Source organism: Neoarius graeffei, chromosome 2, assembly GCF_027579695.1.
Source record: "Neoarius graeffei isolate fNeoGra1 chromosome 2, fNeoGra1.pri, whole genome shotgun sequence".
Lineage (NCBI taxonomy): Eukaryota > Metazoa > Chordata > Actinopteri > Siluriformes > Ariidae > Neoarius > Neoarius graeffei.
In genome coordinates, this window is record NC_083570.1 from 71,664,614 (window position 1) to 71,683,724 (window position 19,111).

At 40.9% G+C, this 19,111-nt stretch overlaps 1 protein-coding gene across 4 annotated transcripts in view; it reads left to right on the forward strand.

The window, feature by feature from the left end:
* The window catches only part of otud7a (OTU deubiquitinase 7A), a 167,015-nt gene that overhangs the window by 72,176 nt on the left and 75,728 nt on the right, over nt 1–19,111 (forward strand). For 3 of the 4 annotated variants that reach the window (XR_009654085.1, XM_060914877.1, XM_060914876.1), the window contains exon 2: nt 15,530–15,728. The exons of the other annotated variant lie outside the window; for it this stretch is intronic. The gene's annotated coding sequence lies outside the window, so the exon portion shown is untranslated. The remainder of the gene's footprint in view (nt 1–15,529; nt 15,729–19,111) is intronic. 4 annotated transcript variants of the gene reach the window in all.

Below are 19,111 nucleotides of genomic sequence, written 5' to 3' on the forward strand. Positions count from 1 at the left end.
ATGTATAACAAGTGTTCCGTCCTGCAATACCATTTTTGTGACATTTATTTACATAATGTATAATCTTACCTTTTTTGTTCCAGTTTCACAGAGACATCTGTCACGTCTACTATTTTATTAATCGGTACTTACATTAGTCATCCCGCCTTTATAGATGAACCCGTCCCGTCACTTATGTTAAATAAAGTGAGAAGAAAAACAAAATATATTGTTTAGTTGTTTTATTGTCAAAACATATAACTTAACTACTATTTATTCATCTATTTTACAATTTCTTGCCTCTTCCCCTTCTTCAGCTGACATTGTATACATTTCAAGTTCTTATCTTTATCGATCTGCGCTTCTGTTTTATGACCCACAGGAATTAGTATCAGGTTGGGATTGAACATCTACAAATTTCAAAACTAGTGACATTGATGACACTGGTCTTGCAAACCGAGCCACACTTCTTAAACATGTTAACCTGAGATAGTTGCCTCCTCCACTGTCTAATACATCAATATCTCCATCAATCTCCATCATGACAGTTAAAAGTGGAGACAACTATCCAGTGAGAACCCATCCCAACAGGATGGCGCTCGTTCCGCCACACGGGATTTCTTTGTGACGTCACGCCGAGGTATATTCTGTAACTGGAGTTCCGGGCTTTTAGATCAATTTCAGTTGAAAATATAGTGAATATAACGTTAATACGATGTGACGGGATATAATAATACTGGATAACCAAAGAATACATGACAGTGATACGTGTGAGTACAAGATGTTAAGTATGAAACCCCTGAATATTTAGAAAACGTGACGTTATTGTGATGTACCATCCCGTTCCAGTTCATACTTTCTGTACCGGGTTATGGAAGACACCTAATTCCTCTTGTTCTTGTTGATTTACAAATGCAAGTTGTACATGTGCCTTCTCAATCACTTCTTGTCACATGTTACAGATGTGCTGGAGGATTGGGCTGAAAATTATCAGCTCAAATATAGATCAGAATTATGGGTGTTTTCACACTGTGTAATCACCTGACACAGCTGTCACTGATAAGCGACAGATAAATCAGCCTCAGCCTCACTTCTTCATATCATTCAGTGTATTTTAATGCTGCTGCCGGTTCCATAAAAGTGCAAAAAATGGACATTCATTAACAGAAAATAATCTGATGTTGTGGATAACGAAAATGGTCATAACCATTTTGAAATAGTTGTTTGATTTTTGTGTTTAACAGTTTACAGCACTGAGAGTGCCCTGAAGTAAGACAATAACTCGAGTCACAGTATAAGCTGAGCTACAAACAGGTTTGTGTGGGTGGATATGTGTGTACGTGTGTGCATGTGTATTTTCAACTATGACATAGACTCGCTTCCTCCAGAGGTGTGCTTTTGAATATAAACCAGGCCATGTCCTTCTGTGTGTGATGAAATTGTTCCAGTGGAGAATCTCATCAGACATGCTGTAACTTCCACCCTCACACCGACTTTATAATCATCAGTGTTCTCCTACTTGTGTTACTCTAACCTCATACAGTAGCTCATGACTTAGGTGGTGGTTATGGGCTGTTTTCTACATGATGGAGTGCTGTGGTTGTTTGACGAGTGTGTGTGAGGTCGTTGGCGCTATTTGTGCACGTCGCTACCCCAGCTCAACCCTCCCACGCTTGTGCAGGTTCATATTTATGGCCATGTCAGCAAAACCACACTGTCAAGACATGTTATATGCTCTACAGTACATTAGAGGGGTCACATATGTCTTCATTGCATGATGAAACTGTATGTTTGGACACAACTTTGAACTGTCAGGCCCTGAGCTGGAAAGGGGCCCCTGAGAACGGCTGATTACATTTGTCCACAGCAATGACAATTTTTTTTGAGATCCCCCTTAAATTGAATGTGGGCTAATATAATTAGCCGTCCTCTCTTACTTCTACTTCTATGATTGGCCATGGACAGGAGACTACAACAAAATGGCTGGAAACCCCCTTAGGGTCCCCATGGCACTAGCTTGCTGCCAAAAGCTTCGTAACTGCAGAGCGGCAACCTAACGCCATGAAGCACACTTACCCTTCAGGCAATCTAAAAAGAAAGTGCAGACAAGAAGAGGAGGAAAAGAAAAAAACAAAATGGCGGTAAAGGAAAATCTGTTATGTTGAATTAATTAGGTACGTCAAGGGTTTAATTTGTCCCTGCAGATAAATGGATTGGTTTGTCAATTCAATTCTAACAATAGCTAGCTAGTCAGTAGCCGAGCTGATTCTGTCTAAACTGTTACTAATGCTAGAGCTGTCAAAACTGCTGCATTAGTGAAATACATTGCTTGTACAGACTTGAGGTTTGGAATTACACTCGACACAGGGACCTTTAGGAAGAAGTTGTTGTTGTTGTAACACACATACGTTGTTTTTTGTGTTCTTTATATGTATGCACAGTATGCGCTTGGTTTATCTTTTTGGGAAAAAAAAAGGTTTGATTGAAGACTAGAATTTTTAAATGCATGTCTGATGTGCATTGGCTGGGCGAAGTGTGGGGATGGGGCCCCAGAGTCCTTTTTGCCTGGGGCACCCAATGTCCCTGACTACATATGCTATTTTCTAACAATAAATGTCTTCAGATGAGACAGATAAGAAAACGTCATAGCTGTACTGGTTGACATAGCAATGTATTTACTCAGGCTTTCGCAAAGGAATTTCTTGACTATCCCTTCAGCTAATACTGGGTTGGTACATACAGTGCTCAGCGTAAATGATTACACCCCCTTTGAAAAGTAACATTTTAAACAATATCTCAATGAACACAAACAATTTCCAAAATGTTGACAAGACAAAGTTTAGTATAACATCTGTTTAACTTATAATGTGAAAGTAAAGTTAATAATATAACTTAGATTACACATTTTTTCAGTTTTACTCAAATTAGGGTGGTGCAAAAATGAGTACACCCCACAACAAAAACTACTACATCTAGTACTTTGTATGGCCTCCATGATTTTTAATGACAGCACCAAGTCTTCTAGGCATGGAATGAACAAGCTGGCGACATTTTGCAACATCAGTCTTTTTCCATTCTTCAACAATGACCTCTTTTAGTGACTGGATGCTGGATGGAGAGTGATGCCCAACTTGTCTCTTCAGAATTCCCCAAAGAAAATAATTTCTTTACACCACAAAGGTGAAGGCTACAAGAAGATCAGCAAAGCTTTACTTATCAGTCAGAATACTGTAGCAAAAGTGGTACAAAAATTTAAGAAAGATGGAACTGCAACCATCTCACAGAGACGTCCAGGTCGTCCACAGAAGTTAACACCTCGACAGGAGCGTCTTCTGATGAGAAGGGTTGAAGAAAATCGGTATGCAAGTTCACTGCAGTTATCTAAAGAAGTAGAAAGCCAAACTGGGGTGACTATTTCCTGTGACACAATACAGCATACACTGCAGAGGAATGGCGTGCATGGATGCTGTCCACGAAAGAAGCCTCTCCTAAAGCCCAGGCATAAAAATGCCTGCCTAGAGTTTGCCAGGGCCTATGCTGACAAAGATGAAGACTACTGGGACTCTATTGAGGTATTTCACCTGACGTCACAGGATCACGTGACGCCCCGGTGTCTGCCATTTTGAAGGTCAAGCTAGCTAATGTCAACAACATAGTAGCTAGTATGTTGCTGTAGCAATGTTTACGTTCAGTCATTTGGATGACTGTTAAAACCTTTCAGTCTCAAGTTTTTCCTTTACTGTATTTACTAGTTTACTGTAATTATGATCCGGCAGCTATTTACACCGGATCCAGGGAGCAAGCCGGAGCGCACTGCTTAATTTGAGGGGGAGCAAGCCAGAGCGCGCTCCGGCAGCTATTTACACTGGATCCGGTGTAAATAGCTGCCGGATCATAATTACAGTAAACTAGTAAATACAGTAAAGGAAAAACTTGAGACTGAAAGGTTTTAACAGTCATCCAAATGACTGAACGTAAACATTGCTACAGTAACATACTAGCTACTGTGTTGTTGACATTAGCTAGTGCTAACAGCTAGCTGCGAGTACACTGCTACAACACAGACACCGACCCTAATAATACAGTTCTTGGTCATTGCCTGGTAACAGCAAATTTATAACGGGCCATGTTTCAACAGACTAAGAAGTTATTTCAATGACATTTAATAACATTTTGTTTATCCTGAGGACCGAAAGTAAATGAAAATGTGAACAAACCTTAGCTGTAATAAGATGGCGACCACCGGCTCCAGGGATGATCCACTGATGTAGGCATGTTACCCAGCCTGACACAAAATATTTGTAGGCATCCAAACTCTTATACGCTTTCAGATCAATACCTGTGTATGGCGATGGGTTTTTAATGACATAGGTATACAGATCATGTGGGCCGAAGTCAGGTAAAGACGAGGGCTTCATGTACTTCCGTACATCAGTGAACAATCCTGGTGGAAGCAGGTAAACGTCGTTCTCTAAGCCTGCTAACCTCAATTTTTGAAAATACCTCTCCCTCTGCTCGCCCTGTAAATGCCCTACGTCGCTGGATAGTGAAGGTGTTTTCTGCATCTCGCTCCTTTTTCTTTTATGTTTTTTGTTTGTCGCCTTCCTCGCATTCAAACTGATTCGAGCCGTGACGTCCAAAATGGCAGCCTAACGATGCATCACATGACTTGGTCACGTGGGTAAAAAACCTCAATACTCTGGAGTGATGAGACCAAGATAAATGTTTTTGGAACTGATGGCTTCAAAACTGTATGCAATTGCAAAGGTGAGGAATATAAAGAAAAATGCATGGTGCCTACAGTGAAACATGGTGGTGGCAGTGTCCTTATGTGGGGCTGCATGAGTGCTGCTGGTGTCGGGGAGCTGCATTTCATTGATTGCATCATGAATTCACAGATGTATTGCTCTATACTGAAAGAGAAGATGCTACCATCACTCCGTGCCCTTGGTCGTCGTGCACTTTTCCAACATGACTAAACACACATCTAAGGCCACTGTTGGATTTCTGAAGAAGAACAGGGTGAAAGTGATTCAGTGGCCAAGTATGTCTCCTGATCCGAACCCAATCGAACACCTACAGTATGGGGAATTCTGAAGAGACAAGTTGAGCATCACTCTCCATCCAGCATCCAGTCACTAAAAGAGGTCATTGTTGAAGAATGGAAAAAGATCGATGTTGCAAAATGTCGCCAACTTGTTCATTCCATGCCTAGAAGACTTGGTGCTGTCATTAAAAATCATGGAGGCCATACAAAGTACTAGATGTAGTAGTTTTTGTTGTGGGGTGTACTCATTTTTGCACCACCCTAATTTGAGTAAAACAGAAAAAATGTGTAATCTAAGTTATATTATTAACTTTACTTTCACATTATAAGTTAAACAGATGTTATATTAAACTTTGTCTTGTCAGCATTTTGGAAATTGTTTGTGTTCATTGAGATATTGTTTAAAATGTTACTTTTCAAAGGGGGTGCACTCATTTACGCTGAGCACTGTAAATAACGTAAACAGTTTCTCTGAAAAACCAAATTGTACAGATTTACAGCTTAATTTCCATTAAAAATGTATTCAAATACACTACTGGTTAATCCAAGAATGCAATTGCTTTCTTGGAAAGAAGTAACCTGGCAAGTAAACACTCCCACCATCTCGCCAACTAGCAGGCCTGTGGCTCAGTGTGGTTCAGTGGTTTTCTCTTACTATTCCATGCCCTGTTCATGGGCTACATGATGCTGATATGGCACACTTGCCTGGCAGATTTAGACTCTGATTTGGAGTCGAATCTGACTCGAGCCTTTGTGTCGAAAAGACTCTGGTCTCAAACACCCAATTGTTGATTAATAAACATAATAAGAAGCTGAGTCTAAGCTAACGACTTGCTGACAAAAGATGGCTCAGCTGATATATAACTAATTCAGGAGCACACAGAACTCTGAGGCCCATGTCCTTCAACAGAGCCCAATGATGAATCATCGTTCTCACTTCTCTTCAGAAGAATGCAGGGGCGCTGCGTCTACAGTTGTATAGGTCCCGATCTGTGCAACCCTTAAAATATATAGAGAGCACAGTGGGGCCAAGGGCTCCAAATCACTAGCATTATTTGCTATAGTTACACAACCATGTTAGAACAATTAAAAAGAGCTCTTTAGTCGCTTTCAAAGGACATCAGCCCCACACTGCTGCGATATGCAGTGGCCAAGAAAGAGGTTGCGGAACATAGGGATTTTAGCCAACTTTGGATCTCTATTTTTAGTTTAAAATGACGCATCAGGTGCTCCTGTGGAGGTCATTTCATGTTGCAGTCGATTGTTTCACCAAGTCAGAGTCTTCAACTATTCAGTCAAATGTTTGGAAAAATTTATTTATTTATTTATTTATAAGATGTAGTGAACTTGTACATTTTGTTAACAATGTGAAACCACTGTTTGTAGCAATTTTTGATTTATTGAGTTTTAAATACAGACAAAAATGCACGGGGGCGACACGGTGGTGTAGTGGTTAGTGCTGTCGCCTCACAGCAAGAAGGTCCGGGTTTGAGCCCCGTGGCCGATGAGGGCCTTTCTGTGCGGAGTTTGCATGTTCTCCCCGTGTCCGTGTGGGTTTCCTCCGGGTGCTCCGGTTTCCCCCACAGTCCAAAGACATGCAGGTTAGGTTAACTGGTGACTCTAAATTGAGCGTAGGTGTGAATGTGAGTGTGAATGGTTGTCTGTGTCTATGTGTCAGCCCTGTGATGACCTGGCGACTTGTCCAGGGTGTACCCCGCCTTTCGCCCGTAGTCAGCTGGGATAGGCTCCAGCTTGCCTGCGACCCTGTAGGACAGGATAAAGCGGCTAGAGATAATGAGATGAGACAAAAATGCACGTAATGTTGCAATGTTTATGATTTGGAAGTAGAAAAGGAAAGTTCTCTTGGCTTTTCAGATATGATTTTCAGGCTCCGAAAAAGACACCACACACACACACACACACACACACACACACTTTCCCATTACAGGTATGCATGCCACATTCAGTAGTGTCAGCAGAACTACTTAACCTGTGCTTATTATAGTCTTTTTAAACAGGTTGCTGATTAGCAGTGAGAATGTTACTCTTTTTTTTTTTTTTTGTGTGTGTGTGTGTGTGTGTGTTTTAGCCCAAAGTGTTAAATCTACAGTAAATGGCTAATGACAGCTTTCTGTTATATATCAGTCTTTGAATTCTAATTTTTAAAATTATTTAATTAATTAATTTTTTAAGGCGGCACGGTGGTGTAGTGGTTAGCGCTGTCGCCTCACAGCAAGAAGGTCCTGGGTTCGAGCCCCGGGGCCGGCGAGGGCCTTTCTGTGTGGAGTTTGCATGTTCTCCCCGTGTCCGCGTGGGTTTCCTCCGGGTGCTCCGGTTTCCCCCACAGTCCAAAGACATGCAGGTTAGGTTAACTGGTGACTCTAAATTGACCGTAGGTGTGAATGTGAGTGTGAATGGTTGTCTGTGTCTATGTGTCAGCCCTGTGATGACCTGGCGACTTGTCCAGGGTGTACCCCGCCTTTCGCCCGTAGTCAGCTGGGATAGGCTCCAGCTTGCCTGCGACCCTGTAGAAGGATAAAGCGGCTAGAGATAATGAATGAATGAATGAATTAATTTTTTAAAGAATTATTATTTAATGGCCTGGTTATACACGTTGCAAATCGCAGTTATATTCTGATTGTTTATTGCAAGCAAATTGCTTCTCAGAACTGTCATGTTTTCAGTTTTGCTTAGGTGTGAGAGCATATTTTCCACCACTGCCAGATGTCTGACGTTCTCGAAATAATCCTTTACACTTCAGAATGGAATACTGGATGTTGCGGATTTAATTTTAGCTCTGGAAATGTTGGTCATCAGTGAAAAAATATGCAAATATGGTGAATCACTGCCTCAGACAATGCTGTTGGTGACTTTAAATTTCTTTTACTTTTGTGTCGGTGAAGCCGTTTCATTTCCTGTGGAAAGTAAAGGTGGGCAGTGAGCTCACAGTGATGTGCTGGAGGTGTTTGTATCTTTATCTCTCTCATTGTTAAATGTGTTATATACATGTTTAATGAACATCATTTGGTAATTTTATAACATCATTATAGTGCAGTTGCACTGTGTTACTGGTCTCTACTAGGACTGCACAAATCTTGAAGAAATAGGAATCATGATTTTCTTGGCTTGGAATTGAGATCACGATTCTCACTTATGGTTCTTTGACCAGTTTTTTACAGAACAATATGTATACTCATTTATTTTGTACAGTATTATGGCCAATTGTGGTAGCTAGTGTATGTTTGTGAGTGACAACTTGTCTGTATTTTGAATTATTGATTTACTGTCTGTGAAGATTCTCAATCATCCAGGTCATAGTAAACTGTGGGTGGTAGAAATGGGCAACTGGACTTGCTTGAAGATTCTTGAAAACGTTTCACCTCTCGTCCAAAAGGCTTCCTCAGTTCTGTCTGACTAATAGGGAGTATCAGATATCTGATACTCCCTATTAGTCAGACAGAACTGAGGAAGCCTTTTGGACGAGAGGTGAAACGTTTTCAAGAATCTTCAAGCAAGTCCAGTTGCCCATTTCTACCACCCACAGTTTATTGATTTACTGATTTTTTTTTATTGTAATGGGATGAATCCTGAGTAAAAATAACTGCTCTTTAGTCTTTACTATGAAACTCATATCATGTTAGCATTAACAATTAATTAATAACTCGTACGCTACTTGTTGGCAAAAGCTGGTCTTGATAAATGCACTCTCTGTCTAATACGTCATTGGCAAGTCCTGAATGCAACAGATCATGCAGCCATGAATCACTCTACCCTTTCGTTCATTTGATATATTTAGTCGTGTTTGTTTAGTAATTGGAAATGTAATGTTCAGTACATTTAATAGTAAACATTTTGTTTAGGACAGATTTGTTCCTTCTCACCACAAGGGTCATTTTAAAACGAACCCTCAGCCAAGCCCGACGCTGTTTCTCCCCTTTTTGTTTTGTAGACTTGCTGCACTTCAGGTACATGCATGAGGAATATGAAGGAATAATGGCTCTCTGTTTTAGGCAGTGGTTGCATGAGTGCAAACGCAGCAGAATCAACAGTTCTTCAATCAAATTCCACTGAGCAAAGAGTCAATGTCACAGAATTGTATTTACGTCCTCACTTCCTACCCTCTTGTACAAGGCAACTCCCTGAACTGTTTTCTGTCACATGACAGTACCTAAAAGCACATTAGTCCATTAGGTAATGCAATAAAAACATCTTAGTCAATATCGTTTTATCGTTTTCTGTTCGAACAGAGTTTTCTTTTCCATTTATGTCAGTTGTTCAGTATTATTGTGGTGTGGGTTCTTTTGCTAACATCCTTGATGAATCATCCATTAATGTAATACTGCTAGCAAAGACAAGATTATGTGAGAATGTTTCGTGTTTGTACTGAGGAATCTGCATTGAATGTACAAAGAAAAAGGAAATCAAAGCCTTTCTTTCCTTGCCTTTTTGTCCTACTGTTAATGCCCATGAGGACAACAACACTCACTATTGGTGTTTCTGTTAAGACTATTAAACACAGTGCATCATCACATTTGTATGTAATAGTGGTGCATACTCTCTTATTGAGAACTACTGCATTACCCTTCTGGTTTGACTTTGCCTTTTGCCTTGGTTCTTAATAAATCCATAATGAGGTATGCTATATGGCCAAATGTTTGTGGACACCTGTCCATCACATCCATATGTGTTGTCGCGCCCCCCAACTGTTCCCACAAACTTTTCCCACATAATTATATACGATGACTTTGTATGCTGTAGAATTACAATTTTACTTTATTGGAGCTAAGGAGCTCAAACTTGTTCCAGCATGACGATGCCCTTGTGCACAATATGAGGTCCATGAAGACATGCTGTGTCAAGGTTGGTGTGGAAGAACTCAAGTGGCCTGCACAGAGCCTTAACCTCAACCTCACTGAACATCTTTAGGATGAAGTAAATCCTGACTAAAGTCCTGAACATCATAATACCAGTGACCATTAAGATTGGATTAAAAAAAGGATCCATCCCATTTCTACATTTCTAAGAGGTTGCAAGATTGAATACAGACAAAACCACAGCTATCCTGAGCATTGGCTCTGTTCTCTGGCTGGGAAGGATGGCATTAGCATCTCCCTGTCAGTTAGAGTGACACCAGTCATGGGCGTCTGTGAACACATATGCAGAAGAGGGCATTTGGTGCTCTCCTACAAGCACATCTGCATTCTTTTGCTAAGTTTGGAATTGGATCACAGTTAACTTGGTGGCTAATGCATTTGCATCATCTTTAATACATCACTAAGCCTTTAAGTGGAGTTAAAGTTTCTGAAAGTTTCTGCAAGTTAAGTCTAGTAAAGTGGTGCTCGAAAATGGTTCCATAAAGTATAATCTCGGAGAAGTGATTTTTGTTATAGCAGTAGAAACCACAACACTCCACCTGTTTGACTGATCACTTGAAATGAATGGATTTATCCAAAACTCATTTACTCAAAAACAAGTAGGTCTATAAATAATGTCAAACCAGACTTAATATTCTGTTAGGAATAGAAAGCTTCATGATTCAGATCTAGCTGATATTGTACGCATTTAAATAATGAGGATATTGTTTGAGTAGCTGGATTATCTGTACTGTTATCTGTAATAAATCTGTACTGATGGGTTTGTGCAATTTATTTTACAGATAAAGGGATCCCTGGTTGCAAAATGTTCGAGCAGATACAAGCTGGTTTGTCTTGTGATTAAACACTTGGATCTGAGCACCAGCTGTGCTCAGCCATCCTGAACAGGGCCGCCTAAAGTAGCTTTCCTTAAACAACTCGTCAGGGTTATGGGGCCTACAATGGAAATGCGGGTAATAGACTAAAACCCATGGTATGTGTAGGGACTCTGTGTATTATATATGCCTTAGAGGGACATTTTGGTCAGCACTTTACATGGTTATGACATTGACTATAAGGCAGATAGAAAATATTACTGTACCTCTGTGCGTTGAAGCTGTAGTATGAATTGTGGAAATTTTGTTGCTTATTGCCGTCAAATGTTTGTGCATCATCACTTGAGCTGTGACCAGTTCTTAACCAGTGTTGGTTTGGATTTGGGCTTTATTTTTTATATCAAGTTTGCATTTCAAATTACAAATCTGATTTGTTTGTTCAGCCTTTAGTGGCGTTTACAGGGTAGGTAAATTTCAGCTAGGTATCCAGCTACTAACCTGCAGAGTTCTCCAGAGATTATGGTTTTTAATATATATTTAGGCACTGCCTAAAGGTGGTGCTCCCGATGAGTGTAAAATGTGTTGGTAAATAATCCCACGTTATTTTTAAAAAAAGCAAATTAAAAATAAGCGCTGGATAAAAACCCATCTATCATGTGTAAATAAAGATACAAATTTCATAGTCCAGTGGTCAAGTGTTGAGATATATTGCCTTGCACTTACGATCGGGTTCCCTGTGGTGGTACACATGTATACATCGTATGGACATTGTACAGTCACAAAAGCCATCAAAAATCAGGTCGCTGCATTACCGTATTCCAGTGGCGGCTGGTAGTCTTTCAAACAGGGGAGGCTGGTCGGTTACGATATTTCCAGATTTTAAAAGAAAAAAGAAAAAACATCAATTTTGCCCATACTCTTGCCTCTGATCTGGCTGATTGTTGGCAGGGTCACAAACTGTGAAATATCAGGTTCTTTTGGCCCATTAGCCTACTGTCCAATATACATGATGGTGGTGTTGGGGGGGTATATTTTCTCATCTCATCTCATTATCTCTAGCCGCTTTATCCTTCTACAGGGTCGCAGGCAAGCTGGAGCCTATCCCAGCTGACTACGGGCGAAAGGCGGGGTACACCCTGGACAAGTCGCCAGGTCATCACAGGGCTGACACATAGACACAGACAACCATTCACACTCACATTCACACCTACGGTCAATTTAGAGTCACCAGTTAACCTAACCTGCATGTCTTTGGACTGTGGGGGAAACCGGAGCACCCGGAGGAAACCCACGCGGACACGGGGAGAACATGCAAACTCCACACAGAAAGGCCCTCGCCGGCCCCGGGGCTCGAACCCAGGACCTTCTTGCTGTGAGGCGACAGCGCTAACCACTACACCACCGTGCCGCCCCAGGGTATATTTTAACATTTTATATTTTAAAATTGTGGCATGTTGTTTAAAAATTGATCATTATTGAAAGCAGCTCTTTGTCAGGAACCTCAGCAGTAACAGCAGAGTGTTCTGGAATAGGCACAAGCACTGACCTTGGGGAGCCAAACAGAGCTGGGTGCCACACATTTCATTCAATGACACTTTCCCTATATTTTACTTATTTTGACTGAGAAATGTTTTATTGACAATTTTGATAACCCTTCACTTTTAATCCAGGTCTGTAGTGTGAAATGTTCTCGGCTGTGTTTTTGTTTAAAAATGTTTTCCAAATTGTAGCTGTGTTTAATTCATATCCAGAAAAATATATATTCCAATATAATATACTCAGCATAAACATTTTAAATAGATTCTATATTTTTGGTCCATCCATGACATATTACTAAAGTAGCCTATTTACTGTTGTTGATGTGGGTCACTTGCTGTTAGCCAATTCACTTTCTCGTACCAGGAGAGCTGAAAGGAACGAGTATTATTCCCTACCTTTTTCACCAAGTCAATTTGAGGCATTGGTCTACCCTGCTCTTTAATTTTAATTTTTTCCTTGAAAGGAAGACTGGCAAATGGCTTTGCCAAAATTAAATCAGCAATGCTTGGCATCCGTGCGCAGCTTTCTTGCTAGCTGACTAGCCCCATCAAGTTCAAGTTCAGTCACTCAAATAAACGAAATTTCTGGAACTAAGATGGCAAACTTGACAACACTATATTTACACTTTATTTACAATGAAAATATATACAAACTAAAAAAGCTGGTAGAAACCGTATGTAATGAATGAAATCGAAATGTAAGCTGATCTCTTACAATACACCACACCACTTGTGAATACGCATGGGACTGAACTGAAATTCACCGCTGCCTGTCTATATTTGAAACGAGCTGTCAATCAAAGAAAATATCCGGCCGCTTTCACCAATCACCAGTCTCCTCGCGGAAAGCTTTGCCATGTCCCTCCCACTGTGAGGCTGGGAGTCCGTGGGCGGGCGTTTTCGCAGTATTTGTCCAATAATCGTCTTGCATTTTGATATTGAAAAGCGCATAGCTCCCAAATGCCATTGAAGTCCACTGAGGCTGGGCTGCATCGCGTTGTCACGAGGGGGAAAAACTCACGCACACATTAGGCGAACTGGGGAAAGTTATAACGGAATGATTTCGCACTGTAGTTGGGTTGAGCACATATATTTCTATGATTCTGGATCTGAAATAGCAATGTTATAAGGTCGGCTATAACATAAGCCTAGCGCAATTCATCCTACACGATGTTCGTCATTTTTAGAGGAAGCTGAGCCTCCCTCGTTGTCTTAGAGCAATTGCCCGTGCCGTATTCTCTTAAGTATGGAGCTCTGCTATAAAGGCAGTCACTGTTCAGCACAGACAGCAGTGACGAAGACTGCACACAGTGCTGTATGCCATGCTTCTGGTACCATGAGGACTACAGTTAATTCCCAGGTCAGACAGCAGGCTGCACCTAGTTTTCAACTACTTGCGTCTACCTGCGATAACAAAATTGCAGGTAGACGCAAGACTGGTCTTGCGTCGACACACGACGACGCAGATAATGGCAGAGTGTTGCAGAGTATCTTTAGCAGAGGCAGGTTGACGCAAGTGGATCACGATCTGTTCGCATTTCAGCTGCAATTCGCTTCTAATCGGTGTAAATAGCAGGTTGACGCATGTAGAGGCAGACGGTCGTGCAATGCTTGAGTGACCAATCGCAGGTTGAAGCAGGTAGTGGCAGCTAGACACAGGCTGACGCAGGGGAAGACAAGTCTTTAGAGATGGCTGCGATGCATCGCAGGTAGACGCAGACTGCACCTGCAAATAGTTTATAACATCCTACGAGCAGTCTTATGGCCTTATATTTGTTAAAGGTTTTCTGTGCGCTGCATCTAGCTGCGTCTGCTTCCGACTGGTTGTGTCCTGTCATAACAGCTCAGAAGCTCTGCGTCTTGTAATACGTCTGACCACAACAAAGGATTTGACGCAAAACGCCTGCGTCCACCTGCGATCAGTCGCCACCTGACCAATCGCCGGTCGCAGCATGCGTCTTTCTGCTGTTTGACCCGGGCATAAGATCCTCTTCTGACCTGCCTTTTAGGGTTGTTTTCATCCATGATCTTGTTGCAGATCTCTGACTTCTGATTTGTGTGTCAGATGATGGGGGGGGAGATGGAAGTTGCATGTCCAATTTTTTGAATGTGTATGTTTTGAAACAACATACAAAAATAACCAGATTATCTTTTTGCTGTTCAAACTTGGACGTGTTGGATTAAAAAAAAAACCAGCTTAGCCTACCACAACATAGCCTCAGACACAACTGATATTTTGGATGTTCCTAATTTTGTTTTCTGATATTGGTCTTGAAGTTCTTAAAATTTCGTTCTTTTCCAGTGTAAAACTTATTATTCGGTAACTGCTATGTCTTTTTCAGTTACTACAGTGAAATGCTTGTGACTAATGATAAAGGGAGAAAAGGTCTATAATTGCGAGTCCTTGGAGTTTAAGGGGTTAAAGGACACCAGGGGGAAGTGGCGTGTAATAATCAAGAATTAAATAAAGACTGATTGTTCATATACAAGAGGGCTAACAATTAAGCAGCAGCACTCAGCTGGCAAAAACTAAGGAGACACTGAATCAGCGTTTAATCGCTTTTAAAATCTGCTGCTGTTCTATTCACATATTGCACCGTTTATATGTGTGTGTACATTTAAAACTGATGATCCTCTTCCTCTTTCTGACAAGAATTTTGTTGACGAAGTAAAGCCAATGCTTCTCTTACATGAGACATAAAGTCCAGCACTGACCATTCTACATTTCAGGGAGCTTTAAAACGAGATAAAGTATATAAAAGCACTATCAATATTAGCCGTTTATCTGACCCTGTTTCATCACTCTACCTGCATGTCTGTTATCTCCCAGAGCTAAATACGGCTTTACATCAGTGTGTAGTATCAAAAACCACTCACTCTGTTTAGAGATATTAGTGATCCTGAAAAGGTAATATTTAGCCTTAGCATTAATTCTACAGTAAACAATATCGCAAGTGCCCCCCCCCCCCCCCCCCCCCCCCCCCTTTTCTTTCTTTTTTTGGAGCGCCAGCATACGTCTTACTGGAAGAGGAATCTGGCTGCAGATGGTCTGGGGTTTATGTAGCTGTTGTCTTTATATGGGTACATTTCAGCTCGGTGTCCTCATTCTGTTTGCAGCAGGTCAGTAGGATATTAGGTCACGCTTGCATAATGAACATGCACATCCTGGAATTATGGACGGCATTACTATAATTGATATGGCAACAGCATATGATTTGCCTTTTAATTTTTCCCTTTAAATTCACCTCCACTTTCACTGTTTTTCTCCCTCTGTAGGTCTCGGCTGTGACCTGAAGGCCACCATCTTGTTGAAGACATGGACTAAAGAAGAAGTGTGTGTGTGTGTGTGTGTGTGTGTGTGTGTGTGTGTGTGTGTGTGTGTGTGTGTGTGTGAGAGAGACAACCTCTGGATAGAACCATGGTGGTGAGGTGGTTGCTGAAGACGTCCCACTAGAAAAAAACAAACAAGCAGAAAGTAAGACTACAACCCCTTTTTTTTTTTTAACCATACACACAATATTGTGAATCATGGTATAGTGTAAACAGAAGTACGACATAGGGTGTGTGGGTGTGTGTACCATATGTATGTACATACGCAATTGAATGTAAAAGTGTGTTTATATACAGTGCCTTGCATACTGTAAGTATCCACTCCCTTTGATCTGTTGTACAGATTCTGGAGCTGAACTGGATTTGATTGGGATTTTTAACATTTGATGTACAAATGAAAACACATGAAGGTGCAAAAAAAATTTTCTTTTGCAAGATAAAGGTTAATTAACTGAAAAAAACAGTCATTTGAGCCCTGTGATGACCTGGCGACTTGTCCAGGGTGTACCCCGCCTTTCGCCCGTAGTCAGCTGGGATAGGCTCCAGCTTGCCTGCGACCCTGTAGAACAGGATAAAGCGGCTAGAGATAATGAGATGAGATGAGAAACAGTCATTTGTTGCATGTGTAATATAGCTGGGTGATCTGGCTAAAAATCTCATAAATTCGATATACTTAAAAGCAAGAATGTTTCTAGCTAATGAAAAGACCAGGAGCTGAGTCCGGTTTTCCTGGGGCTTGTATTTTTTAAGGGAGACTGGCATAGATAGGTTGGGGAGGTTATATCTAACTTTACAAGAAATATTATCACCCACACACATTCAAAGGTTATGACATCTTTATTAGCGATATTTTCACTGCTCTTTTTAAATTTATGTACTTCACTTCAGTTTCTGTCTCCTTTTTATTAAGTTACTATCAACACCCAGAATGTCTCAGGAAACTGAGGCATGTGTCAACTGACTTACAACCCCGATTCCAAAAAAGTTGGCACAAAGTACAAATTGTAAATAAAAACGGAATGCAATAATTTACAAATCTCAAAAACTGATATTGTATTCACAATAGAACATAGACAACATATCAAATGTCGAAAGTGAGACATTTTGAAATTTCATGCCAAATATTGGCTCATTTGAAATTTCACGACAGCAACACATCTCAAAAAAGTTGGGACAGGGGCAATAAGAGGCTGGAAAAGTTAAAGGTACAAAAAAGGAACAGCTGGAGGACCAAATTGCAACTCATTAGGTCAATTGGCAATAGGTCATTAACATGACTGGGTATAAAAAGAGCATCTTGGAGTGGCAGCGGCTCTCAGAAGTAAAGATGGGAAGAGGATCACCAATCCCCCTAATTCTGCGCCGACAAATAGTGGAGCAATATCAGAAAGGAGTTCGACAGTGTAAAATTGCAAAGAGTTTGAACATATCATCATCTACAGTGCATAATATCATCAAAAGATTCAGAGAATCTGGAAGAATCTCTGTGCGTAAGGGTCAAGGCCGGAAAACCATACTGGGTGCCCGTCATCTTCGGGCCCTTAGACGGCACTGCATCACATACAGGCATGCTTCTGTATTGTACATCACAAAATGGGCTCAGGAATATTTCCAGAGAACATTATCTGTGAACACAATTCACCGTGCCATCCGCCATTGCCAGCTAAAACTCTATAGTTCAAAGAAGAAGCCGTATCTAAACATGATCCAGAAGCGCAGACGTCTTCTCTGGGCCAAGGCTCATTTAAAATGGACTGTGGCAAAGTGGAAAACTGTTCTGTGGTCAGACGAATCAAAATGTGAAGTTCTTTATGGAAATCAGGGACGCCGTGTCATTTGGACTAAAGAGGAAAAGGATGACCCAAGTTGTTATCAGCGCTCAGTTCAGAAGCCTGCATCTCTGATGGTATGGGGTTGCATTAGTGTGTGTGGCATGGGCAGCTTACATCTGGAAAGACACCATCAATGCTGAAAGGTATATCCAGGTTCTAGAGCAACATATGCTCCCATCCAGACGACGCCTCTTTCAGGGAAGACCTTGCATTTTCCAACATGACAATGCCAAACCACATACTGCATCAATTACAGCATCATGGCTGCGTAGAAGAAGGGTCCGGGTACTGAACTGGCCAGCCTGCAGTCCAGATCTTTCACCCATAGAAAACATCTGGCACATCATAAAACAGAAGATACGACAAAAAAAGACCTAAGACAGTTGAGCAACTAGAATCCTACATTAGACAAGAATGGGTTAACATTCCTATCCCTAAACTTGAGCAACTTGTCTCCTCAGTCCCCAGACGTTTACAGACTGCTGTAAAGAGAAAAGGGGATGTCTCACAGTGGTAAGCATGGCCTTGTCCCAACTTTTTTGAGATGTGTTGTTGTCATGAAATTTAAAATCACCTAATTTTTCTCTTTAAATGATACATTTTCTCAGTTTAAACATTTGATATGTCATCTATGTTCTATTCTTAATAAAATATGGAATTTTGAAACTTCCACATCATTGCATTCCGTTTTTATTTACAATTTGTAATTTGTCCCAACTTTTTGGGAATCGGGTTTGTAAATATCACTAGTAAAATTAATCATCAGTTTCATAAAAATATCATTTTTCACTCACATATTACAACATTCAAAATCCCAGATTACATCCCATCTCACAAGACTATATGATCATATAAATATAAATATGTCTTCCAAGTTTCCCTCTCTCTCTCTCTCTCTCACACACACACACACACACACACACACACACACACACACACACACACACACACACACACCATTTTCTCCAATGCATCCAAGCTCAGCTGACTGCAGCAGCTCATTTGTGGTGTCTGGACAACACAAATTTATGTTGACATTAATATTGCGTGGCAAAACAAAAAAACTATTTTATCCCTATATGTGACTAATATGCCAAAGGCTGGCTATGGGATGGTTGGCTGGGTGGTTCTGCGTAGGCGACATGTAGCATTAGAACATATGATTAAATTATGTCAGGGCAACTGTTGGTGTCTACATAAACACAAATTGTTGTTGACCTGTTAAAGCAACTTAGTCGGGGCACATAGACCACCATTGTAGATATTCATTAAACCACTTGAATTTCTGAGCTCACCTGGCACGCTAATCATACAGACCCTGCACTGTAAATTCAACATAACCAGGCTACACAGAGCAGTCTTTTGTGCATCAACATAATTCGATAGGTTACATTATTGATGCATTCTATGTACACACCCAAGGTCGATGAATTACCATCTGTTTTCATCTTTTTTAAAAATCCAATAATAACGGATTTTTTTTAAGTCGTCTTCCAACCAGTTCTGAATATTCTTCTTCTGTTGGTGGTTATCAGAATTTTGAATGTGCACTGTGCAGCACTCAATTATGTCCCCCCCTTCCCCACTTCTCCCGTGTCCTCCGCTCCATCTTTGGACGCTGCAAGTCAATTTCCGATCTGTTACAGTCAGTTGTTTTCTATTAAGCTCTTACTTTTTTTGAAGGTGAAAATACCTG